At 39.9% G+C, this 27,468-nt stretch overlaps 1 protein-coding gene across 11 annotated transcripts in view; it reads right to left on the minus strand.

Annotated features, from left to right (window-relative positions):
• Positions 1–27,468, minus strand: part of DDAH1 (dimethylarginine dimethylaminohydrolase 1) — a 246,140-nt gene that overhangs the window by 195,227 nt on the left and 23,445 nt on the right. For 4 of the 11 annotated variants that reach the window (XM_045478105.1, XM_045478114.1, XM_045478112.1 and 1 more), the window contains exon 1: positions 6,539–7,650. The exons of the other annotated variants lie outside the window; for them this stretch is intronic. The gene's annotated coding sequence lies outside the window, so the exon portion shown is untranslated. Of the gene's footprint in view, positions 1–6,538; positions 7,651–27,468 lie in introns of those variants that run through there. 11 annotated transcript variants of the gene reach the window in all.

The following is a 27,468-nucleotide window of genomic DNA, read 5'->3' on the forward strand; positions in this document are numbered from 1 at the left end:
GTGCATTCTAAGGCTCTTCAGTCTCACAAGACATTTTATGGGGAAAGAAGAAAAGGATTGATTTAGGAAATGCTGCAAACAGCATTCCTTTTCTAACATTTCCAAATTTGTATCCAACAATCAGATTAGCACAGCAAAGCATTGGAATGGTTCTACGATAAAGTTATTTACCCATGTTTAATCCAGGACATTCCAAATTTATTTGACCAGTGAAATCTTATTTGAATGTAATGCCGAATATTACAGTTAACAGTTTGCAGTTAGAGGGGCTATTTCTGCCCCACAATCCAGGCACTTCTGGCCTCTCCCAACCCTGACTCCTAAGGCCCGAAGCCACTACGTAGTCAACACTGACAGAGATCCATTTCAACTTCTCACGTTTCTGAACAATGGGGAAAAGACAGAAGCTCAGGATACTCCACATGTTAATGCAAAAGTTGCATGTTAATGCACAAGTTGCTTTCTACTGATTTATGCAGATCTTCAATGCCATCAACCCAGTGTTTATGTATTTTAGTCAATGAAACTAATAGAGACCTGCCAATTATGGTATACCTACCATGTCACACTGTATTATAGTTTATATATTCAATATCTCTTGTGTATATGACCCTGCTCACAATGAGCTGAGGAAGGAGGTATTTTTGCTCCTTCATTTTGCACTCTTTAGTGCCTCGAAGATGTTAAATTTTGTGGCCCAAAGTCCACAGCTGGGATTTAATGACACCAGTTCCTATGCTTCTTCCACACATTAATAAGACTTGGCACTTATATAGAGCTTCCTATAAGCCAGGCACCAAATTTTAACTCATTTAACTCATAATAAACCAATGAAGGTGCTATTACAGTCCCCATTTTGCAACTGGGGAAACAGAAGAAGTTAACCAACTTGCTTCAGTCACACAGGTCTCAAGAGACGGGGCTGGAATCCAGATTAAGGCTGATTATTGATTGGTTCTACAATAAAGAAAGCCATTTAACCACATTTAACCCGGGATTTTCCATACTTGTTTGACTAGGGAGTCATTTGTAGGCCATACCTGTTAACAATTTGGGAAAAATCACAGGTCTATCTCCTTCCACTTGATCCAGGACGCTCTAACCTTTCCCAATCCAGAGTCCATGCCATTCACTGATGTGCTTAAACACCCCATAGTCTCCAACTGCATACCTCACTAACCAAATCTCCTAGCTGCAGAGGCTAGATGTCCAAAACTATCCATTTGCACTCTTGATTCTCTCTAAAAGCTTTGTAATATGACCAAATCAAGATAGCATCATTGTAAAGGTTAATGTAAAATAAATTATTTTAGATTATAAAGTGACTTTTACTTCCAATGTCCATATAGAGAAAAACAATCTTTTCTTCTTTGAGCAACTAAAAATACCAAAAACCCTTGAGGTTTTTAGTGCCGTGAAGCTACGAATTACAGTGTGAATATCAAATAATTCTATGAAGGTCTTGTAACAAAACAAAACAAAACAAAAAACTGAGTTCAACACATCACCTTCAATCTCACCACTGCTGGGATGGCTAAAATCGAACATTTATTGGGTATTTATTATGGGCCAGGCACTCTGCCATGTGCTTTCCACAGATTATCTTATTTGGCAACAACTTTATGAGATAAATCCTGATGTTACTCTCAACCTAGAGAAGCAAAACCCAAGGCACTAGGAGTTTAAGTAGTATGCTCAGTATCACACAACCATCTAGCAGGTGGTGGAGCCAGGATATGAAATAGAGAACCTGGTTTTTAAATGTTCCCCAGCCATTTTACATGTTAACTCTGGGGTGCACAGAGCAGAGCCAAGTATGAACCCCGCAGGTTCTAACAAAGTGATCATTTGCTGTTTGCAAGCCCTACATTAAAAGGTACATAACATCTACTAAAACCCTGGGGGAACCTTCAAAATCTGTCAACTGGAAATAGGATTCCAGTGGGGGAAATCCTAAAACCTTCAATTGCTCTAAGATGATATGTTGCTTTGGCATATCTGGCTCATCTTAAAAGGATGTTTTTTTTGGAAGGTATAACTGAATAATATGGTATTAAAGAAACATGATTCGAGTTCTCATGCTTATAAAATCATAGTTGTCATTTCTAGGTTTGCTGAAGACTATCTTATAATCTCTTACTAAGTTGGAGGAAACCAATACTGTATACACAGAGATACATTCTGCACTTTTCTTCCCTTTCCCAAAGAAGCTCACAAGGTTTTAGGATTTTTAGGTACTCACACTCAAAGCAAGGATTGCTTTTTTCTATATGGACATTTGAGGAAAACGTCACTTTTTATTCTAAAGTCACTTACTTTACATTAACCTTTACAAATATGCCACATTGATTTGGTTACCTTGTAAGGTTTTAAGAGAGAACCGAGACTGCATTAAGTGCTGAAAAATCTAAAACAATTGGGAACTCACACAGTTTATTGTTTTTTCTTAAAAAACATCCTCAAATGGGGGCACCTGGGTGGCTCAGTTGGTTAAGCATCCCACTTCGGCTCAGGTCATGATCTCACAGGTTGTGGGTTCAGGCCCCATGTTGGACTCTGTGCTGACAGCTCAGAGCCGGGAACCTGCTTTGGATTCGGTGTCTCCCTCTCTCTCTGCCCCTCCCCCACTCACACTCTCTGTCTGTCTGTCTCTCTCAAAAATAAACACTAAAAAAAGTTTTAATTTAAAAAATTACAGATGGATTTTCAATGATGTAAGAGATGAGAACAGAAGGTAAAAATGGTCCTTCAATGAGGCGTAGAGGCAGCCTTGAGAATGTGTACTTAAAGAAAATCTCTATGGCAAAGAAAATCATAGCATAAATAATCCTGGGAGGCAGTACAGGATGGTGGTTAAAAAAAAGGGTCGGAGTCCAAAAGCCCTGGTTCACTCATCAGGTATATAACCTTGTGCAAGATACCTACCCTTCCTGTATTTAGGCCCTTCCTATTTAAATGAGGTTGTTAACAAAACCCATCTCATAAGATTGCTTGCTGTGAAAATTAAGTAAGGTAATTTATAAAATGCCTGTAGGACAATGTCTGGTAATTGCTCAAGAACTGTTAGCTATTAAAAGCAGAAAATGTCATTATCATTACTGCACACATGAATGGGTGTGGAGAAGGTGAGTTAAAAAAAAAAACAAGGATAATCATAGGTCTACTGCTATAAACCTAAATGATAGAATTGATGTATTGTAGGTGCTCACTAAATACTGAATGACCAAATCAATCAATCAACCAATCAGTGAATGAATCAGTGAATAGAGTCACAGGAAGCAACGCTTAACTTTCAGAAAAGCTAAAATCTTTGTCTTCTGCAGGCTCCTTGCTCCCCTCTACTCTATCCGTAAGAGAACTTATCCACATAACTCAGAATACTCTTCCTATTCCCCATGCCGCATTTCAGTTTCAGTGCAGTACATTTTCAACTTTTTCCAAAACTAGACTAAAATAAACATGAGGACACAATGAACTTATAAACACTTTAAGTGACCTCAACATTATGACAGAAGAAAAAGATGTTCAAAGATGAGGTTATATTTAACACACCCTTTATTTCTAACTAGTATGACTTGAAATATATAAGTGTCTTGTGATAATATGTGTATTTTTTAATTGTTGTTGCTTTTTGCAAAAGGGTAACTATAAAAGACAAGGTACGGTGTCGAGTGAGGGAATAGGAAGGGAAAGCCAGGATATTGGCTGTTTTCCTGCCAGTACGAGAGGTATCCGTTATTCTATGTTCCTTCAATTCAGTTATGTACCTTCAGAAATTACTTTCTGCTTCCTTCCAATTCTGAACCAGGAGCAAAATCACAAACACATTCGACAACAATATGTTCCTCTTGCGTAAATGTCTCTTCTAAGCCACATACATAATTAAAATCCTGTTGACTCAGGAATAACGTCTCAGAACTGAATGTCCAAACTCTGTAACTTGCTTCCTTTTCTAACCAGACAGCACAGCTGCCAAGAGCTTCTGGGCCCTCTGCCTCTTTTCTTCATGTATAATTATTATACATTATATAGCATATACTTGATTTGCCAAAGCCTGCCAGAAAAGGTTGCTGTGACTACTCATTTGAACTCTGTTTTTGGTCACATGTATACACAACACAGTGTGCCAAAGCAAAAGAAAAAAAGGAGGTGGGGTGGGAGTGGATGTGCTTAGCAATTTTTTCTTTCCCCATGGAAATGAGATGGAAGCCATATATATAGGAGATATAAATCTAAATCCATATAGATAGATAGGTGACACAAAGATATATATCTTTGTATAGCAAACTTAAGGTGGAAGAATATTTTAAAAATCAATGATGTCATACTATAACACAAATCCTTAGTTTCCAATATTTGAAATGAGGAAATAGATTTTAAAAGGTCTTCAAAATATATATGAAGCATAAAATAAAGCTCTTTGGCTTTCCTTCAGCTTTGGGCAGCACCAGATTTAAATCAGACACAAAAATCTGTCCTATTTTTAAAGACCTCTAGAGAAAGAGGTTGCACAATGTTTCTTAGGAAGTTGTTCCAATATTCCTCCCAGTCATAAAACTTACCTTCTAACCTAAATCCCTCACGTTCTGGTTTCAGTCCACTTCCTTCTGCTCTAAGTCGGGTTAAAGAACAGTTGCTCACTTACCAAACCAACATTATGACAATATTCCCAGTGCTGTGTGTTCTTTTCAGCAATGGAAATTAAACACACAGCCTGCAGTTGGCTGGATCTCGTCTATTCCTTCAAAACTATTTAGATAGGATATTGGCTCTCTTTCAGTTTTCTGAAAGTTCTCCATTCTTCCACAAATTTTCACAAAAACATGTCCTTCTTTTACAGGATTTACTCAATTATTTTAGTGCATATCTATACAAGCTACAAATAATTGGAGGTTTTAGTATCTATAGCTAATTTAAATATATATAATTATAATTATAATTATTATTATTATTTTTACTGGATAGTTCCCTACTTGCATTCAGGTACCTTAGTTTAGAACTTATTTCAGAAAAACAAGGATCATCAAACTTTGGTTTGTATCAGAAAATTAGGGAAGTTTCTTAGAAATAAGATGCCCCAATCTTGGCCCAGACACAGTAAATTATAATCTTAAGGGCCTGACATCTTTTAATTGCTCTCATTCAAAAGTCTTAATTTGGTTTAGTCAACTAGAGCATTAAAAAAAAAAATTTTTTTTAACGTTTATTCATTTTTGAGGGACAGAGCATGAGCGGGGAAGGGGCAGAGAGAGAGAGGGAGACACAGAATCAGGCTCCAGGCTCTGAGCTGTCAGCACAGAGCCTGACGCAGTGCTCGAAGTCATGAACCATGAGATCGTGACCTGAGCCGAAGTTGGACAGACGCTCAACCGACTGAGCCACCCAGGCGCCCCAACAAGAGCATTTTTTTAAAGCTATCAAAACCATTGTTAAAATTAGAAAAAACAAACAAAACAAAAAACACACAGAAAATAAATGTGTGTTCTTTTTCCCTTTGGTAAAGCCAATTCTGCTTTTGCTGTTAAAACTGACACATTAACAGAGTCACATATTTGGTGCTGCACTGAACACTCACATCACAATTCCCATTAGCCAGAAAATCAAAACCAAACCTACTCCATGCCTACAAATTTCCAACACTAGAACTAAATGCTCTGCCAACAGGCTATTGATGTATAAAACTTTATGGCAGATATAGACTAGCACTTTCTGCAAGTACATTTGGTTATATTATAATGTATTCAACATAAGCTATGGGGTAGCTTTCTCAAAATTTCAAATGGGTTCTGTGGATATGTGCTTATTTAAAGGACCCTGAATGGCAAGGTAAAGAAAGAACTGATTACTGTATAAAACAACACGGAAGTAGAACTATCAACACAATGGGACGAACTGAAGAGGAGTGGGAAGGTTCTGTGTGACAAGCAAGAGTATCTTTTCCAGGAAATTTTAAAGTGAATTTAGGTAGGTCTGTGCTTGGATCCTAAACCACATGGTCATATTATTATTATTATTAGTGTTGAATTGCCATAAAAGAGGAACACCGGAGGCTTGACTCCATGATTTTGCCCAGGTGGGCTTAGTTTTATTTTTCTATGACATTCTTAAGCATCAGTATTGGATTACCCTAAGGGTCTGCCTTAGAAAGTCTGTGCTCTGCATTTTCCCACAAGCACATGAGCAAGAGGGAAAAAAATTAAAATAAAACCCCTCAAAGCTACTAAAGCAACCACAGAAATGCAGGTCAAAATGAAAAGGGCTCAGAAATCGAAGCAAAAGGAAAGAAGTGAAAGCAGGAAAAAGATGACAGCCAAATGCCAAGAGATACTCAAAGACAAGTCAGGTGTGCAAAGAGGCATCTCTTGTGATGGAAGCTTTTAGTATCTATTTGCTTAGCAACTCTCAAATATACAATATAGTATTAATATAGTCACTACACCACAAACCACACCCATATGCTTGGAACCAATATGTTATATGTCAATTATATCTCAATTACAAAAAGAAAAAGAAAGAGAAAAAAAGTATCTATTCATACCAATTTGTCTGTGAATGTGTGCTCATGTTTAGCACTGTTTCTCTTTGGATTCATGTTCATGGTCCTGTTCCAGTTCTTCTCCAAATGCTCAAATTCTTCCTGTTTAAAGTCTCCATTCTTTAATTTTCTTCTCGTTTCCTTGTATATTCCCTTCCTTACAAATCTTATCTGCCTCCATGGATTCAACCATCACCTGAATGAATATGATTCTAAAATGACATCTTTAGTCTCTGTTTTCCAAAATGAAATTACGAATTTCTAAATGCTCCCTGGACATCTCCATCTGGAGCTAGGTTCAAGGGGTCTCAAATCAAACATATCAGCTTTGCTTCCGCACTTGCTGCTTCTCCCATAAAATGTTCTAGATCACCAATTTCACCATGTGTGTGGGTGGAGGGGTTTCCCCCAATGCTGTCAAGCAATTCTTGGATGCCAGCTGGGTGTCCTACAATTTGACTCAATTCATACACTATCTACCCAGAGACAGCATCAGATTCCACAGGGTAAGAGCTCAGTCCTACAAGACTGCCCTCCCTCCATCACCCACCACTTCAGAAGTCAGTTGCAAGCCCAGGTTACCTGTGCTTCTGACCAACCAGCTATAGATTGGAAGTTCCCTTGGCCCCCACCTTGGACTTCAGATGCGAAACACAAGTCCAGATTGTTATCTGCACTTCCGACCAATGGGCTCGAAATCAGAGGTTCCCACAACCTCCTCCTCGGGTTCCATTAATTTGCTAGAGTGGCTCACAGAACTCAAGATACATTTTACTTACTAGATTACAGGTTTACTATAAAAGGATATAATTCGGGAACAGCCAGACGGAAGAGATGGGTAGGGCAAGGTATGAGTACAGGGCAAGGAACTTCCACGTCCTCTCCTGGTGTGCACTCTTCCAGACACCCAAGTGTTCACCAAGCCAGAAGCTCTCTGAACCCTCTCCTCTTTCGATTTTACGGAGGCTTCATTACATAGCCATGATTGATTAAATCACTGACAGCTGGCGACTGCTTCAACCTCCAGGCTTCCCCCTCCCCAGAGGTTGGGGGTGGGATTGAAAGTTCCAAGCCTCCAATCACAAGGTTGATTCTCCTGGCAACCAGTCCCACTCCTTAGGTGAAATAGAAAAGTCATTTCATTAACATAACAAGAGACACCTTTGTCTCTCTCAACACAGGAAATCCCAAAGGTTTGGGGAGGTATGAGTCAGGAACTGTGAAGACCAACTATAGGAGAAATAGATATTTGGTTATCTAAATGACCAAACACATATTTTTCCTTACAAAGTACAATATCATATCCCATGTCTTCTATTTCTGCTAATAGTACAATCCTCTCAATCACAACTACCTCTCCTTGTGATGCACCCCACCCGTTGGCAAGTCCTGGTGATAACACCTCTCAGGCAAGGCAAAGGTCACACTCACTGTCACTGGTTCACTCCTTGATTAACCCTTCATTACCTCTTGCCTAGACTATTGGAATAGGGTCCCAAGAAGGTCCGTTCCATCCCTAACTGGTTCTTGAAAATATTGGAAGGTGATTTTGATGTCAAAGTTTGATTCTTCCTGTCTCTCCCTTTTTGAAATCCTTCTGGACTTCTCCCTTGCCTGTCAAACCTAGTTCAACCCTGTTTTTGTAAAAATAGTCAGTTTACTGAGCACACTGTGTGACAAGTACTTTGCATGTGTCATTTTCTTATTTCTCCAAAAAGCTTATAGAGTGTTTGTGTATGAAGTAGAGAATTACAGTCATGGAATATTAAAATATTTCCACCAATTGTGGATATACCATTGATTCAATAACCTCTTTTAGGTGATAAAGAAGTATTACACTAAATATACATATTGACTGTTAGGTTTTTCTTGATTTCAAAAACATTAAAATAAGAAAAAATGTGACCCTTTGAAAAAAAGGAAATATACCACTATTCCAGTTTATGCCAAGCCAATGCTATTTCCAATTTACTATGGCCCCCTTTTTCTAAGCCTAGGGTTCGACTTTTTAGTCTTATTTCCCTCTTTTGTCTTTAGGTTCCTTCCGTCTACCCACTCTTACACCTTGACCTTCATTTCTCCTGTACCAGGAATTTCATTCCTCCTTATTCCATATGTCCATGCAACCTGGTTCACACCACCTCTCCTCCATTAACTCTTTCCTGATTCCCTAAATGAGAACATCCTCTTATTCTTCTGAACTATCATACATTTTATCCTCTCCTATGAAACTACTCTTGGTACCTTGTGATTGGGCTATGTATACTTTTATCTCTCCACTAGAATGTAAGTTTCATTGAGATCCAGACTGTAACTCCTGTATCTTTAAACAATTACCCCCAAAGACATCCTCCTGTCCTCCCTACAAAAACCAGCTACTTCTTGCATATGATAGGCTCTTAGAAAATATTTATCGACTGGACGACTAATCAGAGCACATTTGTGATTTTCCCTTTATCATTCATTATCATCAAATGAAGACTGATGGTCCCCAAGCATTTTGCCACTACCCAGCCAAGTTAGGAAGTTTGGTACTTCAAGAAAAGTTAATTCTCCTGCCATGATCAAGTCACAACTTGAAAGGCCTACCCAGCTGCACTTTTTCTAAGTGATAGCCTTTTTATTTCTCTAAGATTAAAACTCTTCTTTGAAGGAGGCTCTGCAGAACTTAGGCTAAACCAACCTTCCTTTTAAAAATATACAATCTTTCTAAGTAAACACACACACACAAAACAAAACAAAACAAAAAACACCAGAAGAAATGCTTGTGTGCTAAAGTAGAAATTTACTGTCATTTTGTTCTTGCCATTGCCTGGAGGGGAAGTTGTTGTGGGAAACCTAAATATTTTGTGCTCTTGGCCCTTGCCTTGGCATTTCATAGGAAAGTATTACAGGTAAAAAAAATATTTCATAGGCATTTGTTTGCATTCCTGATTGTTACCGTCTCAAAAATTGGTAAGTGATTTTGTATAGATTTGTGTTTATTTATTTTGAGAGAGAAAGAGAGAGTGTGTGTGCAGGAGAGGGGCAGAGAAACAGGGAGAGAGAATCCCCAGCAGGTTCCTGGCTGTCAGCACTGAGCCTGATGCAGGGCTCGAACCCACAAACTGTGAGACTCTGACCTCAGCCAAAACCAAGAGTTGGATGCTCAACCAACCGAGCCACCCAGGCACCCGTGTTTGTTTATGTTTTACAGGATATAGCAGAATCCTGTGACCATCTACCACTAAAACTCATCATTTCAGTAGTAGAGCTTGCAAACAATTTTAACCACATTTTCTTATTTAGTTCTCAAAACAACTTGATGTAGGTATTAATATACACATTGTTGGAATGGATCAATTGAGGCTCAGCATTGTTAAAGAATGCTTTCGCCCAAGGTCATATAGATAATAATGGCAGAGGTTAGGGTTGAATACAGATCTCCTTATTCCAGACCTTGAACATTATTCATAATTGTACAAGGGAGCTCAGATGAGAAACTGGTGTTTTTAAATAGGAGACCATTTATGAAAGAATCTGACAAAGTGCTGGTATGCCCTGACCTTTGAAAACACACCAAGAATGAATGATTCTGAAAGCCTAAGTGTGGGCATGCAGGAATCTGTGTGACTTTAAAATGTTACCTCAGCCCATGACTGCTCAGATTCTGAGTAAATCAGAATTCTCTATCCTCTCAAATCTCTTTTATGGGGTGCTGGGTGTCTCAGTCAGTTACGTGTCAGACCTTCAATTTCGGCTCAAGTCATGATCTCACTGTTTGTGAGTTTGAGCCCCACGTCAGGCTCTGTGCTGTCTGCACAGAGCCATCTTGGGATTCTCTTTCTCCCTCTCTTTCTGTCCTCCCCCGCTTTCTCTCTGTCAAAATAAATAAATAAACTTAAAAAAAACCTCTTCAAGTTCTCCTGTTTCCAGCTATCTGGCTGGAATTTGTGTCACAAGAAAATAGGCAATTTATGTTAACCTCATAGCTCAATTTCTGAAAATCTTTCAACATCACAAATCCAGGTAAATGGTGATAAGATGTGAGAATCCAGGGGCTAGATCAATGTTTTCCCAATCTTTCAAAGGAAACAGTTCTCTATCTATACCCTCAACCAACATATTGATTTATGAAAAGCCACCCACAGCCAGGGAGAAAATGATGGCACCAATACTCAGGCCCACCTTGTCTAACCCCAAAGTATACTTGTGTGCCCTCCAGCCATCCTCCATTCTCTGTTTACCAAGATTAGAATTGTTATTTGGCTAATAATTGTTAAAAATGAAATGGGGAAACACAAGTTTTCAGATGACACCAAGACAATCTTTGAAACAAACTGATGTTCATTGGCTAACGCTGGGTAATTTCACAAAAATGTATGAAATATGTTTAATCTTTATAAGGATCTAAAGAGATGGGCATACCTATCCCCATTTTATGAATGAGGATGCTAAGGGTCAGCAAGGTTAAATATTCACCCAAGATCACACAACTAGAAAGTGTTGAAGTTGGGATCCAAACTCTCTTTCTTCCAAGTCTGTGTTGTTTTTTTTTTTTTCAACGTTTATTTTTATTTTTGGGACAGAGAGAGACAGAGCATGAACAGGGGAGGGGCAGAGAGAGAGGGAGACACAGAATCTGAAACAGGCTCCAGGCTCTGAGCCATCAGCCCAGAGCCCCACGCGGGGCTCGAACTCACGGACCGCGAGATCGTGACCTGGCTGAAGTCGGACGCTTAACCGACTGCGCCACCCAGGCGCCCCCCAAGTCTGTGTTGTTAATGATTCTACTACACTCCTTCTCAGATCTATTTTTTTATGTGATATTAAGATAGAGATGAAGTTCAATATAATACTTCACCAGATTGTCTTTACAAGGATCCAATAAATGTGGTAACAAAAGACAATGAATGACCCAGACTCCCTCACACACTGGCTTCCATTTCCTCCGTCCTCTCTGGAGTTACTCTTAAATTCTTAGTCACAACACTGTATGTACATGTCTAACACACTGAACCTTAAAAATGACAAAACAACAGTTCAAACATTCTGTTATTTTGAAGAAAACAACAATATATCAAGGATACTCTGAGATCTAACTGAGTGACAGACTTCTCCTAGACTGGTACAAGGCCAACTTGTTCATCATGCTCACTAAACCTCTAAACCTGTCTTTCATCAATTCCTGTGGTTCTAGACCACTCACCAAGACGAAAAAGTTGATCGCTTCAAGAAAACATACCCACAACAACATGCAATCTTGTTTTCTAGTAATTCCCAGATTGGTTTAGGCAAGTTGAGAGGACACTAAAGAAAGGAGAAACTTAGCACTTCAATTGCTTACGGTGAAACTGGATGACAGAGGGTATAGTTGGTCTTTGGGCATGGTGCTTCCATCTTTGCATAAGAGTACTTGTCTAAGTAATTATTTGAGCATTTTTATGGGTTTTATCCATACACATTCATAAAAGTGGGGCTGACAATGGAAAAATACATACTGATACTACGATAAGAAGGATAAATCTCAAAAAATTAATACAATTAAGATGAAAATGGGAAAACAGTGGCCAAGTCAAAAGCAGAGAAACCTTTGCCTCAGTTGGATGATAGTTGGACTTTAGCCAGGACTCCAGGTATCCAGTGGTGAAGGGAAAGAATTAAATGAGAGAGCACAAACCAAATTCTAGAAACACACAATTAAAGATTATTTCTAAACACAAGATGTATTCAGGGATTTTATAGCACTTTTAGGTTTTTGGTCCCAAGATGCTGTTTACAATAGGTAAACCTATTATTTGAGTCTTGCAGATTTATACCTATTTGCAGGAGTGCATTATGTACAGATGTACATAGAAAACTACCTGTACCTAGTTGTTTTGTCCCTATGCCCATTTGTTTAAGCTAAACAAAAAACAAACAAACAAAAATTGGACATCAGAGTGGTGAAGGCTGCAGAACATGTACACAAAAACCCAAGCAACTTCAGATTCAGGAGCTGGAGCAAACATCCCAACTTCTGCATGGGGAAGGGCCAAGGTCAGTGCAGCTGCAAACCAGCCTCCAGCAGGGGCTCAGGCACAGGCAGGTGGCACTGCTTGATGGACAGAAGGCTGTCAGGATTGCTGCTTGCTTTCAGATGTTGTGGGGAAAAGAAACTAGATACATGAATTGCATTTAAGTTCACTTTTTTTTTTTTTTTAAGTAGGCTTCCGGCCAAGCGGGGAGCCCAGTGAAGGGCTTAAACTCATGACCCTGAGATTGAGACCCAAACTGAGATCGAGACCTAAACTGAGATCAAGTCTCTTAAGTGACTGAGTCACTCAGTCGTGCTAAATTCACATTCTAAAGAGCAGCTAAATATACAACCTCAGAGCACAATGTCCTCAGAGCACAACACCCTCTGACAGTGTGTGCCCGATTTTGTCCTCAGTCTGCAGTTATAGTTTTTTCCAGTCAGACACCCAGAAGCTTTCTTTTAGGTGTGGTTTTAGCAGCCAGCCCTACCTACCTTAATCAGACTGCCTTCCTTCGCACTGGATGAAGTGAAGAGGAAATTTCTACCCACCCACTCATCAGGGACTACAAGACTCAACTCACATCTTCCAAGCCTCAGGATGGAACACGAATCCTTTTAACTACCTGGGCACAGTAGCTGACTATCAGGAAACTGCCTGTGGCTTCCACACATTGCCACACTATTTACACAGCTGATGGAAGTTTGCCCTGTTGAAGAATCTGGCTCTAGAGGATTCCCCTTAGAATTCCCAAAGGGCCCATTCACGCTGTCACACCCGCACAGATGCCTGTGGAGATAGGAACAGTGGGGTTCATTTTCTAACTTCCTCTGTACATGCTATAATTCTTCATGTTTATTTAAAAGGGGGGGGTGTGTCAGAGATGAGCTAGGGGCATTACAAAACCTAACATTATATGAGGTATTTTCAAAAAATATTTTAAGTGAAGTCAACAGCCTCCTTCCCCTGCCACCCAATCATTCCTCTGCTTCATTCAGTGGCCCAAACTCTGCCTTCAAGTTCACAGGCACAAAGCAGGGCTGGGAGTGACTCCCAACAGAAAATGAACCTTTCCAAGGAAGAGAGAGGGAGCCTCAAAAAGTGAACCAACTCTCACAGCAGAGAGGAAGCAGCAAAGCAGAAGCCTTAACATTCTTTTTCTTTAATAATTTAAAGGCTTACTATTAGCAAAGGAAAAGAAAATATCAGACAAGTGATTTTAGCATGACAAGAAGAGAAAGTGGAGGTGACAAAATGGAGTAATTTCCTGAAGATTATAAAGATAAGGGTTAATTTTCATCCTGTCAATTATGAAAATACGTTAAAAATGACAGAAAGCTATTCATTCCTCCAACTTACTACTAACTGGGATCACAGTGGCAGTTGAATCCTGCCAGCCATGGGGCCTGCTTTTCCCAGCTGTGAATGACCTCTTTCACTAGGAAAATTGGTCAGGAAACAACTCTCCTTTCGGGAAAGAGGTGTGTGTGAGACGTAAGTATATATCCAAAATGTTCCCTCTCTTAATTTCCTTCCCTTGCTGCCTAGCCTAAATAATTAATCTTCCTATATTGCTCAAATAAGCTCCACCTAAATCATCTCAAGCTAAAGAAGGAGGAGGAGGAGGAGGAGGAGGAGAAAAGGTAACCAATCCTCCTACATATGTCCCACTTCTTTCCTTTGGAAGAGGCAAAAGTGTAATCTCAAGTTTAAAGGCTTAGGTTTTGGTGCCAAACTCTGAGTTTGAATCTTGACTCTGCTGAATGAATATGCAACTTTGGACAAATGACTTTCAACTCAATATCCTTACTTGTAAAATGGGACAATTAGTGGTTCCTAACTTTTGGGGGTTTTCAGCAGATCAAATACAATACACAGCTGAAACAGCGTGAGCACTCAGTAGAAATTCAGGATGACTGTCAAGGGCTCTTTCACCTCTAAATGGTCAGATTCAAGCAAAGACAAAAGGCAAAAAACCCTAATATAGAGATTGAAAAAGTCACAGAATTCTGAACTCCTAATGCGGCAGAAGCAAATGAAAATCAATGTAGTTATTCTTTTATTAAAAGTCTAAATGTGATACTATGCTTGTGATTATTTACAAGCTAATGATATGTAAGAGGTGGGGAGAAAATGGTCTGTCTGTATACATGATGATAGGAAGAGCTTTACTTAAGAAATTAAGAACTTAGAGGCGCACCCGGGTGGCTCAGTGGGTTGAGTATCTGACTCTTGATTTCGGCTCAGGTCAGGATCCCAGGGTCATGGGATGGAACCCTGTGTCCATGCTCAGCTCAGAGCCTGCTTAAGACTCTCTCTTTCTCTCTTTCTCTCCCTCTGCCCCTCTCCCCTGCTCACACTCTCTCTCACGCTCTAAAAGAAAAAAAAGAAATTAAGAACGTAATGTCAAAATGAAGAACTAAAAAAAGAAAAAAGAGAAAAATACCACCAAAAGAAAAGGTTAATGAATAAGCAACAAACTCACTTCATGTTCAGCTGATCTTCATAATAATGCTGCTGTTTGGAGACAGAAATAACCTCATATTATAGGTTTTCTGGGGTCAGGGAGGGAGTTGTACTATAAATTACCATGTACTCTGGGCATTGAGTTAGACCCACAGTGAAACTCAATCTCTGCCCTCCCCCCTCTCAGAAGGTCCAACTTAAACCCTTTCTCATCCCCTCAAAAGGGAAGGTTGGCCCTGTGATTAAGCAAAAAGCAGACAGAGTACATCAAATTTGGGTAGGAGTACTGGAACCAGATATAGCTATGCAGTTGTAGGTTACATAACCTTGCTGAGCCTCAGTGTCCTTAAGTGAAAAATGGGACTACTAACAGTACCTATCCCAGAGTCTGTGTGAGCATTCAGTGTGAAAATGTGCATTGGGAATAAAGGTCTCCCATCATTAAGTGGCAGCAGGCAGAGCCTAATCCAGTTGTCCATTTTATGGATAAATCTAGAGATGTTAAGATCTAGCTCTAGGTCACATCTCATTTCAAAGCCTGTAATTAGAACCTAAATCCCAATTCCCAATTTAGCATTTTCACACTAAACACAGCTTCTGCTTCCACAGAGCTTTGCAAGTATTTTCCCACATTGATTTTGCCCTTTTCTGAACATCAACTGCATTTTCAGCCTTTATTACCAGTATAACACATGGATACTCTCAAATGATAAATTTGTTCCCTCCGCTATACAGTAAGCTCCCTGAAGTGACAGAAGAGGTTTCAAATGTCTTCTATCTGTCCAAAGGTGTCTGCTCAAGTGCTGGGCACATAATATTGTTAACTGACTGATAGAGTGGTTTCTTTTTTTCTTTTAATTTTTTTGTTAACGTTTATTTATTTTTGAGACAGGGAGAGACAGCATGAATGGGGGAGGGTCAGAGAGAGAGGGAGACACAGAATCTGAAGCAGGCTCCAGGCTCTGAGCTGTCAGCACAAAGCCTGACGCGGGGCTCGAACTCATGGACTGCTAGATCATGACCTGAGCCGAAGTCGGATACTTAACCGACTGAGCCACCCAGGCGCCCCTAGAGTGGTTTCTTTAGGAAGAGGTTTTACTCTGAGTAAAATGTCACTGTAAGGAAGATGCTGACCAGCGGTTCAGGTCTGCAGAAGATTAGACCAGAAGAAATGGGTTTTGAACAAGCCCAAAGAGACACATAAAAAATTAACTGTAAGGCAATTTAAACACAGGATAATAGAACAAAGAAGGCCGAGGGTTCTCTCATGTAAATATTTTAAAAATAGACGGTCTATTTTTAGATAAAAATAGGGTGGCACGGGCCATTGGTTCCTAATGTGTAGTCTGTAAACCTCAAATGTTGTAGAGTTACTCCAAAGAATCTGCAAATTGATTTGCACATCAAACTTTGTAGAGTAAATAATGTCTTTGTACCTCTATACAATATTTTCCCCCAAAGGCATATACAGTCCGTTTTGATTTCATAAAACACAAATTCTATAAAGGCCTTGTGGATTTGGTTGTAACTTCTGTCCATTATATATATTTTCAATCAACCAGTGAAACAGTGGCTAATATTTATTGAACATTTACAGTGTGGCAAGCACAGTGCTAACCATGTTATAAAAATTATGTTGTTTGCCTCTTATTACTGCCCAGAAGGGAGGTACAATAGTTATCCCCATTTTATACACAAGAAACAGATTTGTAGAGTTTAAGTAACTCATCCTTTGGTTTTCCTGGTAGTCAATAATGGAACTGGAATTGGGACTCCAAAGCTTGTGGTTTTACCCACTGTTAGGCCACTATCTAACTGACGGGTATAAAATATTATACCTATTTTCTTCCATGTAGGAGGTGGGTGTTTATCCATGAAATTTGATGTTTACAAAAAGATTCCCATATCTGTGAAGGTTGGTAACAGCACAAAAAGGAAGTTAAAAGTAGCTCCAGGATAATTAGTCCTGTGACTCTAGGCAAGCCAGGTGTTTGGAACTGAGGGATTCAATTGGTTGATACCAAGTGGTTGAGACAGCTCCAAGCAAGAAATTCTATCATTCTATGATTCAGATCAGCGTTTCCCAAAATAGATTCTGCACAACTCTGGTCCCAAGGGATGCTCTATAGAAAAAGTTTTCCACAGTCCACCAGTTTGAGAAACACCATAAACTAAAGAACCATTCACAGACAAAAGAGGGTATCTTCTTTTGGAAATCTACAATTATACCATCACATATTAAAAGCTCTGAGAAGTCGTGCAGAGCACTGGCTTACACAAAATTAAACACGTTCACTTCTTGTAACACTTAACAAGGAAAACTTTTTCATTTTGTGTAACCCAGAGTACCCTAAAAATACTTGGGCATCAATCTCCTCTGTACATAACTATGTCATGGAACTAGTTTCACAGACTATTCATAGGTTATAACCTCACTTTGGCAGCTAAAGCATTTCTGTATTAATGAGGTAGGCTATAAAAGGTGACCTTTGAATCCTCCCCAAACTATCATTCTATAGTGGTGTTGGCTTCCAGAAAGCTATTAGTCTAAAGGTATATTTAGCTAAGGACCATATAGCCCTGTAATTTTTTCTCTTCAAGCATGCAGTAAAATTTTTATAATGACATTCTGAAGATTATGTTCTTTTATTCTTCAAAATCTAGTCTAATGATTCTCAAACTTTACCATGAGCAGAATCACCTGGAGAGTGTGAAAACAAGGATTGCTGAGTCTACCTCAGAATTTCTCATTCAGTAGATCTGGAATGAGGCTGAAGAATTTACATGACTATACCACTATACCACTCATCTAACCTCTTCTATTAGACTTAGACCTTGAAGTAGAACATGAAAGATGTTTGATTTCTGCTTCCATCATCAAGAGCTGTCATCTTTTCTCTTGTGTCTGTAAGTTTGACTCCTGAGTATTTAGCCAAATGTTTATGGTGTTTTCTTTGTACTTCACATTTTCCACTCGCAAGTTTCAAAAGCTTCGGGAATCAATGATGGAAGAAAGGAGTTAGGAAAGTAATATCTTTGATCAAGCTTTAATAGAAGATATTAATATATTTAAGAGTGAAATCTTATTTTCTTATTTAATTATATGGATTAAATTTCAGTAGCGTGAACTCTTCCTCATCTCCTTGGAGGAGTGACTAAGAAGTATTTTATAAATATAGGTAAATTTTACATCACTGACACTTGGGCTCGGGATCCATTCACTGGAACCTGCAGACCTTTATGTCTAGACCTTTAATTTCTAGAATAGAAATTTTTATGATGCTAATGAAGCTTTAGAGTCAAGGGGTCTTTTGAAATAATGGTGATTATAAGTATAGCTACAGAATCACAAAATTGGCACTGCCTGGTATAATAGATGTGAGCCTCGAAAATTGCAAGTCAAATAATTGTCAGTTGGATCCTATTTACATATTTATAGATTCTAATTTTAGATGTGCCCAATTGACACTGTTTTCTAACTCTTCAGTGTGAGGTTTCTGATTCGTTTGCCCTCTCCAGCCCTACCTACCTGTCAAGGAAGAAAGGACAGAAACCAATCTTTACTGCACATCTTCTATGGGCTACCTCATTTCATCTATATCAAACCTCTGATGAGGAACTGATTCCAAGAAAAGTCAAGGCCCAGAAAGGGTCCAGTCACATGGTTAACTGGCAGCATTAGGACATAAGCCAAGGAGACTAATCCAGAGTCCCCTCTCCCTTCAGTGCCCCTCACCAACTGCTCTGCTTCAAATCCCTAGTGATCCTTCGATGGCATAGGGGAGCTCCTTCCTTAAAGGACAACTGTAAGGGAGAATTATTTGGTGTTGGGATGAATTACCCATAATCCAGAAGCCTTAAAATGATCATTTTCACATATGTGTCACCTTAGAAGTGAAAACACAATTTGAAAACATCAAATTAAGGGAGAGAGGCAGGGAGGGCACTAACTAATGGATAAAATTAAATCAAAATGTTTTACTAAGAAGGATAAAAAATGTTACAGCTTACAGATTGTTGTTTAATAAGCCCAGCAAACAACCCAAGGGTGTAATAAAGAAGGTATAATGTAAAGGTTCTCTAAGAGTACCTTTACATTCACCTGAGGCTTAAGAAGGCACACGCAGCACTAGCCAGAGTGAAGACAGCACCAACAACTTGCGAGCACTACTGTGCTTATAGAAAGCAGTTCATGGCAGGGTAATGGTGAAAGGGAAAACATCCATCTACCCTGGCTCGGAAACTACCCAGGCTCTGAAACCCTGTGCAAACAAAGTTCTCCCAAGTAAGCTGAGCTCTGCCCACAGAGCATTCTTTAGGGCTTAGTATATGTGTAAGCTGAGTTCCCCACTATTATCCACACTATGTCAGGAAGAATTTTATGAATGTGTGACCTTAGGTTTTTAAGGGAGGCCGCAGAAGTTGACAATGACCTACGGTACCTGTGAATATCAGCCTTTCAGCGAAAAGAATGTTACTGATGAATCCAGGCTGCTCCAAAGCTCTGAAATCAGGCAAGAAATTGCCAGTTTTAATAGTTACTGGGATGTGAGAGGCACCGCAATTGGGCTGTTCATGATACCTCTGGGAAACTATTTGTAAGAAATAAACAAGGTTTGTGAATAGAGCTCTACTACTCTGGGACCTGCTGGTTTTCACTGGTTGATTTTCTAGATTACCTCGGTAACCTTATGTCAACAGAAACCTAGCTTCTTATGAACAAACTTAAATACCACTGTTCTGCATAGAATGGTACCAACTACTTCCTCATTCAGTGTTGGGATTTGGATTTCTAGATCAGAAACACAGACCAACATTTACAACATTTACATTAACAAGTGACAGATGAACTTCCTACTTTCATTCCTTCCTTCATGTAACATATATTGACTACCTAATCCTATGAGGGATGCTAGTGATACAAAGATAAGGCATGGTCTGTTTCTTCAAAGATCTCAATCTAATCTACAAAACATACATGAAATGCACACGACACTATAAAGAGACAGATGTTATAAGCATTGTGGAGACCAGAAGGTAGCAGCCTAGTGCATCATGCTTCACAGAGGTGATGTTTCAATTGGGTATAAACTGATGACTAGGGAATTTGCCTGGCAGAAAAAGGGTGATAGAAAGAATTCTTTAGGCAGAGAGAAAATCATATACAGAGATGTGGCATTGAGATAGGCCATGGCATGCCAGGGAATGATAAGTTCTGTGTGGTTGCAGCCTTGAGTTTGAGGGGATGATGGAAGAAGCAGCAGAAAAGTTTAGCTCTTCTTAGCTAGGGCAAGGGTGTGAAGTGATCATGGGAACTGAAGTCAGGTTTGCAGGGCTGCTGAGGCATAAATTCACTGGGATGGGGGAGGGTGAGTGAGATGAATCCCAAGGGGATGACTAGTCTCACCAAGTATCCAATCCAGACACATCTAGACAAGCATTTGCAGACAGAAAGTGCAAGCATAGTGATGAACTGTACCAGTTTAAGCCATCATTTCTGGAGAGTCACTGTTACTGTTTCTCTCATAGATCAGAAGAAAAAAAAAGCCATCTCCTTTCCTTTTGAAAGGATACTATTTATACACGGTAGACTACTCTACACACACTAGCCATCTTTCCACCTCACCAACCAAATCTCACCTCTCCAATGCATCCTCCACACTGCTGCCAGAGTCATATTCATAAAACACAGCTTAAAACACAGCTTCCTAAAACACAGCTATAGAATCTGAAACTCAAATTCTTTAGCAGTCTTAGCTTTTCCTCATACAACATACCTTTCTACACTTCTGTGCTTTTGTTCAGGTGGGAATGACATGCCTTTCTCTGCTGTTCTCAATCTGTCAAAATGCTATTTTCTATCAAAGTCCAGCATAAGGGCTACCTCCTCAATGAAGCCTCTTTTAATTCTTCTCATCATGATTCTTCCTTCCTTTTTGGCCCATATCATCTTGCTGTTCCAACTAAGCACCAGTTTACTCTGCCTTGTCTTTTAGATGGTCTTTGGGAAGTTTCTTTGGAGTGGGCATCTTGACTAGAGAGAAGAAAAAGAAGGGTCAGAAGAAGGTTGGCATCTGGATAGATATAGTAACTGACTCCTGGACCAGTATCAGGTATTCAAAGGCAGTTCAGCAATAAATGAGACACAGAGGTTAAGGTGGAAGACTGCATTTTCCAAAGGTGGGCTGCAAAAATATTTCCAAGCTCTCCTACAAAGTGGCTTCTCATCAAGAAAGGGAGCCCAGGAGCGCCTGGGTGGCTCAGTCGGTTAAGCATCTGACTCTTGATTTTGGCTCAGGTCATGATCTCAAGGTTCATGAGATCGAGCCCCGTGTCGGGCTCTGTGCTGACAGTGTGGAGCCTGCTTGGGATCCTCTCTCTCCCTCTCTCTCTGCCCTTCCCCACTCGTGATCTCCCTCTCTCAAAAATAAATAAACATTTTAAAAATTATAAAAAAATATATTTAAAAAAAGAGGGGAGCCCATTTCCCTCTCCTCGAATCTGGGATGGCCTTATGACTCACTTGCAACCAAGAGAATGCTGCAGAGGTAATGCTTCTGAGGCTACGTCAGGAAAAGCCATGCAGCTTCCTCCTGATTCTTTTGGGATGCTGGCTCAACCTCCATGTAAGATTTCCAACCAACCTGAAAAGTGAAACACCCCATGTACATGTTCCAGTAGACAGTCCCAGCTGATCCCGTACTTCCAACCATTCCCACCAAGGTGCCAGGCATATAAGTAAAGTCCTCCTAGACCCTCTCAACCAGCCCATCTGCCAGCTGAGTACCAATGAGTAACTTCAGCCGTCTCATCAGGGGCATAAAAATCTCCCAGCTAAGCCCTGTTCAAATTCCTGACTCACAGAATCTGAAACATAATTGAATGGGTACTGTTTTTTTGTTTTTTTAATTTGTTTTTGTTTTACGTTTTCATTCAAATTCCAGTTAGTTAACATACAGTGTAATATTAGTTTCAGGTGTAATGGGAACTGTTTTAACTTACCAAATTTTAGAGCCATTTGGTACATAGTAATAAATACCAGAAAAGCCAGGGAATGAATCTTCACACTGCTTTTTATTCCTAAAGCTGGTAAGTCTCCTGAAAGAGGGATAATCACTGGCCAATTCAAGATGAAAGCTTCTAGGGATTCCCAGAAACATTTAGGGTGCTTGGTGAGAACCACTGAGTGACTCGGGTCCTACCTGTGAACATGAGGCCAGAAGCCATTGGGGGCCCAGAGGCTACCAGCTAAGGGCTGCGTTGCTGATCTGACCAGTAGAAAGTATTCCATCAAGGTCTGCAGAAGCTCATTGCACTTTATCAAAACCCAAAGTGGAAGGTGGAGGCATGAGATGATTCTTTGCTTGGCAGATGATAGAAACCAGATGCTTGATGAATACATATTGTATGATTTGACTGAATCCAGGGACTGGCAGCATTACTGGTGGGGCTGTTTACTGAGAGGCAATGGGCAATTGAAGCATCACAGGTCTCCATAATGGCCTATCATTGGAAATGTGATATAGATCTGGGCTCTCTTTTTGAGACATTTGAGTCAGAGGCTTGCAGGTTGGAGAGCTGGGCCCAGCCTGCTGGACTCTCTGTGAAGGGGCTTTCTGAAGATTCTGGCTGGGATTTGTATGTCTTGTCCTCGTCATATAACCCAGGCCTCTGTGCCTATACCACAAGCATCTTCACTTGAAGGTTACACTTGTTGCCCGCACAGTACTTCTATTTCTCTTCCCACCATTCTGTGGAACTCATTAGCTAAGTGTTAACACCCACAGATCCCCCTATTTAAAATAGTTTTCAACCATTATTCTGAGCACTAAATGAAACATTCCTCTTTTCTGAGCTTACAATAGCTTCTTTTTCCTAAAGACCATATTTAAGATCTTTCACACTGATTTAAACCTATTAAATCCCTGAAGGAGAGGCCAACTCCAGACCAATGTACAGGCCCTCATAGTTACCCTGAAAGGGAAATAGTGAGATTTCTGATCCCTGAAGCAGCTTTCTTCTATTAGGAGATCAGAACCATGTCCTGTATTTTCAGAAGATCTATCATACTCTTATTCAAAGGATATTTTTGAAGTCATAATTCTGATTGAGAATGTGTTTTAAGCTAGGCTTTTACAAAAGTCAGATTTTGTGATGGTTTTCAAATAGCTGGAAATTGTATTAGCCAAATATCATGTTTTCATTAAATCCAAACAAATTACATAATTTTCAGGATCATAACTATATTTCCCTCACACAAATATTAGGAATCCCAGTCTCCTGGAGAAATCTCAACTTTCCTCTTTCTCTCTCTCTCTCTCTCTCTCTTTTTTGAATTAAGTCAGAGATTTGTTAACTGCAAGTAAAATGGTAAACAAAAGGGCCTTTCACTCATGGATTCGGGCTAAAAAAGCCTTGAATCAAAACAAAATGGAGATATTGGCTTTAGGAGCAGACAGAATCGATTGTTTTCGGGTCAGTTTTGGTTTGGGGAGCCTAATGAAGACTGATCTCTCAACAAAGGCTGGGATTAGTGTATTGCCATTCATCATCAATCAGTAACTGGCCAGTGCATTGCCAGTTAGTAGCCCAAACTGCCTGTCTTGAGTCAAGATACTTTGTTTTCACATGCATTTTTCAATATTCTTGACTAATGGCATACATGTTAGTCTATTAACAAATATATGTTGATTAACATGTACATTACTATTTGAATATTTAAGAGGGATGCCTAAATCACTTTTAAAATGTGGTATTATGGGGCACCTGGGGGGCTCACTTGGTTAAGTGTCAGACTTCAGTGGGTTTGAGCCCCACAAGAGGCTCCATGCTGTGTGGAGCCTGCCAGGGATTCTATCTCTTTCTCTTTCTCTGTCCCTCCCCTGTTGTGCTCTCTCTCTCTCTCTCTTTTCTTTCAATAAATAAATAAAAACCTAAGAAATTTTTTATATGATAAAATGTGGTATTATGCTCAATTATGCTGTCATTTGAAGCTAAATTTTAAAAATCAAGCAGAGCATCTTCCAGTGGTTTATCTGCCTCCTTGTACCCTGAATTCCTTGAGGGCAGCCTCTGGGTATGATTCATCTCTGAATGCATCTTGGTGCCTGGCACAGTGCCTTGCACACTAGAGTGAAGTAAATAGTTTTGAAATGAATAAAAAGAAGCCTCTTTGAATAGGGAAGGGTGGATTCCACCTGAATGCACAGACTGATTCTTTGACAAAGAATTTAAAAGGTTTAAAAGGAACATTTGTACTTGTAGTTTGCAAACACCTCCACACATATACTGTCTCTAAACCAAGTGCCAATAAGCTCATTTCACTGTTGAGTAAATTGACCTTTAGAAAGATTATGGGACTTATCCCAAATTTTCTGATTCTTACTGCCACAAATACAATCATCTGTCAAAGTTCATTCAAAGAGCTCCATGTCTTTAACCTGTCTTAACCTACCCACCTCATTATTGTCAAAGCTATATTTACAAGGGGAGGGCATCGGACAGCACATCTAAAATTTCAGTTTCTTCACTTGGCAGCCAGATACGCCCATGCCTCATTCTCACAGAACACGAACAGTGGCTGATGAAATCTGATGTGGTCGAACCTACTTATCCAAACTTTTTTTTTTTTTTAATGTTTATTTATTTTTGAGACAGAGAGAGACAGAGCATGAACAGGGGAGGGTCAGAGAGAGGGAGACACAGAATCCGAAGCAGGCTCCAGGCTGTCAGCCCGGAGCCCGACGCGGGGCTCGAACTCACGGACCGCGAGATCGTGACCTGAGCCGAAGTCGGACGCTTAACCGACCCAGCCACCCAGGCGCCCCCAAACTTTTTTTTTTTTTTTTTACAATTTTTTTAGTGTTTATTTATTTTTGAGAGAGAGAGAAACAGAGTGAGAGTGGGGGAGGGGCAAAGAGAGAGGGAGACACAGAATCCGAACCAGGCTTCAGGCTCTGAGCTGTTAGCACTGAGCCCAACACGGAGCTTGAACCCACGAACTGTGAGATCATGACCTGAGCTGAAGTCAGACGCTTGATCAACTGGGTTACCCAGGTGCCCCTCTACTTACCCCATTTGTAGTGCATGCACATAAAATCTGGTGCTTGGCTTTGCAAACAATTAATCATCAGGTATAGTGTAGGGAGGTGATAAAAAATTGAAGTTAACTTGTAAAACCCAAAGATCTGGTCCAGGAGAAAGCTAAAATTAAGTCTTGATCAGAATGCTTCGACTTTCCTTGCAATATAAGGAATATGTAATGTAAAATTCTCCAAAATGTTAGTTATTTTGACACGTTTTAAAGTATTATTTAAATACACTTTCCATCATGATTTAAAGGCAGTCAGCTCCCAGGAGAGAAAAATACGCTCCTCATCCTCCCGCCCCCTCAGTTCCACATGTGAGGTGTGAGTGGCAGGTGGAGCAGAAGGCATGAGCGGGCTGGGGGGTGTTGCCTCTTCCTTCTGTGAATCAAGGCCAAAAAAAGTTCCTCACTGCTGCTGGTTCTTTGATCTCTCGATTCCTATTTTTAGAACTCTTCTGTCCAATATCCTCTGCCCCAGTGCCATGACCTTTCATGACACACTTCTCCTTGTGGTTATTTTTGGGATCATATTCCTTTCCCCAAGTATTATTCCAGCTAGAATTAATGTATGAGGTAGATCAGTACAAGTCCTTGCTTGAAAAAGTACCCAAAGCACATGTTCCCACAGAAGGGTGCGAGCGCTGGTGTACAAAAGACAGATACATCATCCATATTTTTAGTTATCAAAGCATTCTAGAAGGACTGCTTAATGGAGTAGATACTACAACCTCATAAGACAGTATTATCTAGGTGCAGAACCTGAGCACATGGATTTAGAAAATGTGTCCAGCACAGTTAACAGGTTGTGTGTGTGTGTGTGTGTGTGTGTGTGTGTGTGTGTGTGTGTGGTTAAGGGGTAGAGAAAAAGGAGACAATCATAAAGCAAATACAGGATTTATCTCCACAGGTTTCTTTTTCAGACTTTACTTCTCCCTTAATCTACAAACGGTATATCATATATAAGAGTCAGTGCCCACAGTGAGGGAAGGGCAGAGATCAAGCAGGCTTTTCCCGTTTGGTATCCTTCAGAAAAACATTTCTACACAGAATTTTTAAAAGAAGAACAAAAGTTGCCCTGCCAGAAATAAGAATAACACATAGATCCAGGAGAAAAATCCCTCCTCAGTGAAGGCAGTAGTTTTTGTGTTCATCACTATACCTCCTATATCAAATATAGTGTTAAATGGCTACATCAATAAGATAATTTGATATAATAATATAATAAGAGCTAATCTTTTTTGAGCACTTAGTGTGTGCTTGTCACAGCTCTGTGACAAGCACTGTTCTTCAAGATCTACATAAATTAAATCACTGAATGCTACAATAAACCTATGAGTATGTGCTTGTATTGTCCCCAGTTGAGAGATGAAGATACCAAAGTATAAAGAGCCTAGATGTCTTGTTCCACATCAAATAACTGCTCTTAAGTGAGAGGGCCAGAATTCACCACCAGGCACTTTGGGATCTAGAAATTATGCCTGGAGAGTAAAGAAATGGGTTTTCTGCCTCTGCTACATCCATGAGGAGCTTGAAGAGCTAAACTTACTCAGTATCGTGGGCTGAATTGTACCCCCTCAAAATTCATATGTTGATGTCCTAACCACTACGCATAAGATGACAATATTTAGAAATATAAAGCGGCAATTGAAGAGGTAATTAATTTAATATGAGGTCATTAGGGTGAGCCCTAATCCAATATGTCTGGGGTCCTCATGAGAAGAAACTTGGACAGAGGCACGTACAAAAGAAAGACCATATGAAGACTCAGGGAGAAGATGGCCATCTGCAATCCACGCGAAGATGTCTCAGAAGAAACAAACCCTGGGAGTACATTGATCTTAGACTTTAGCCTCCAGAATTGTAAGAGAATAAATTTCTGTAGTTTAAACCAAGTAATCTGTGACCTTTTGTTATGGCAGCCCTAGGAAACTAATACACTCAGTGTTAAAGTGTAAAATGGGAGAAAAGGAAAATGCATTTGGTCCACATTAGTCAAAACAAATAAAACCAACCCGAAACAGGGAGTTGACCAGTTACATAACTTTTATAAATTCACAATTAGGTGGGAGATGCTTTCAGGACAGCCCTTTTAAAAAAAAATCTTTTTTTTTAACATTTATCTATTTTTGAGAGGGAGAAAGACACAGCATGAGTAGGGGAAGGGCAGAGAGAGAGGGAGAAACAGAATCCAAAGCAAGCTCCAGGCTCTGAGCTGTTAGCACAGAGCCCATGCAGGGCTCAAACTCACAAACCATGAGATCATGACCTGAGCTGAAGTTGGACCCCTAACTAGCTAAGCCACCCATGTACCCTAGGACAGTCCTTTTGATGGCCGAGACAGCTCCATTCTTAGAAGATTCCTGATGAATACAGAGACTGAAAGA

Source organism: Leopardus geoffroyi, chromosome C1, assembly GCF_018350155.1.
Source record: "Leopardus geoffroyi isolate Oge1 chromosome C1, O.geoffroyi_Oge1_pat1.0, whole genome shotgun sequence".
Lineage (NCBI taxonomy): Eukaryota > Metazoa > Chordata > Mammalia > Carnivora > Felidae > Leopardus > Leopardus geoffroyi.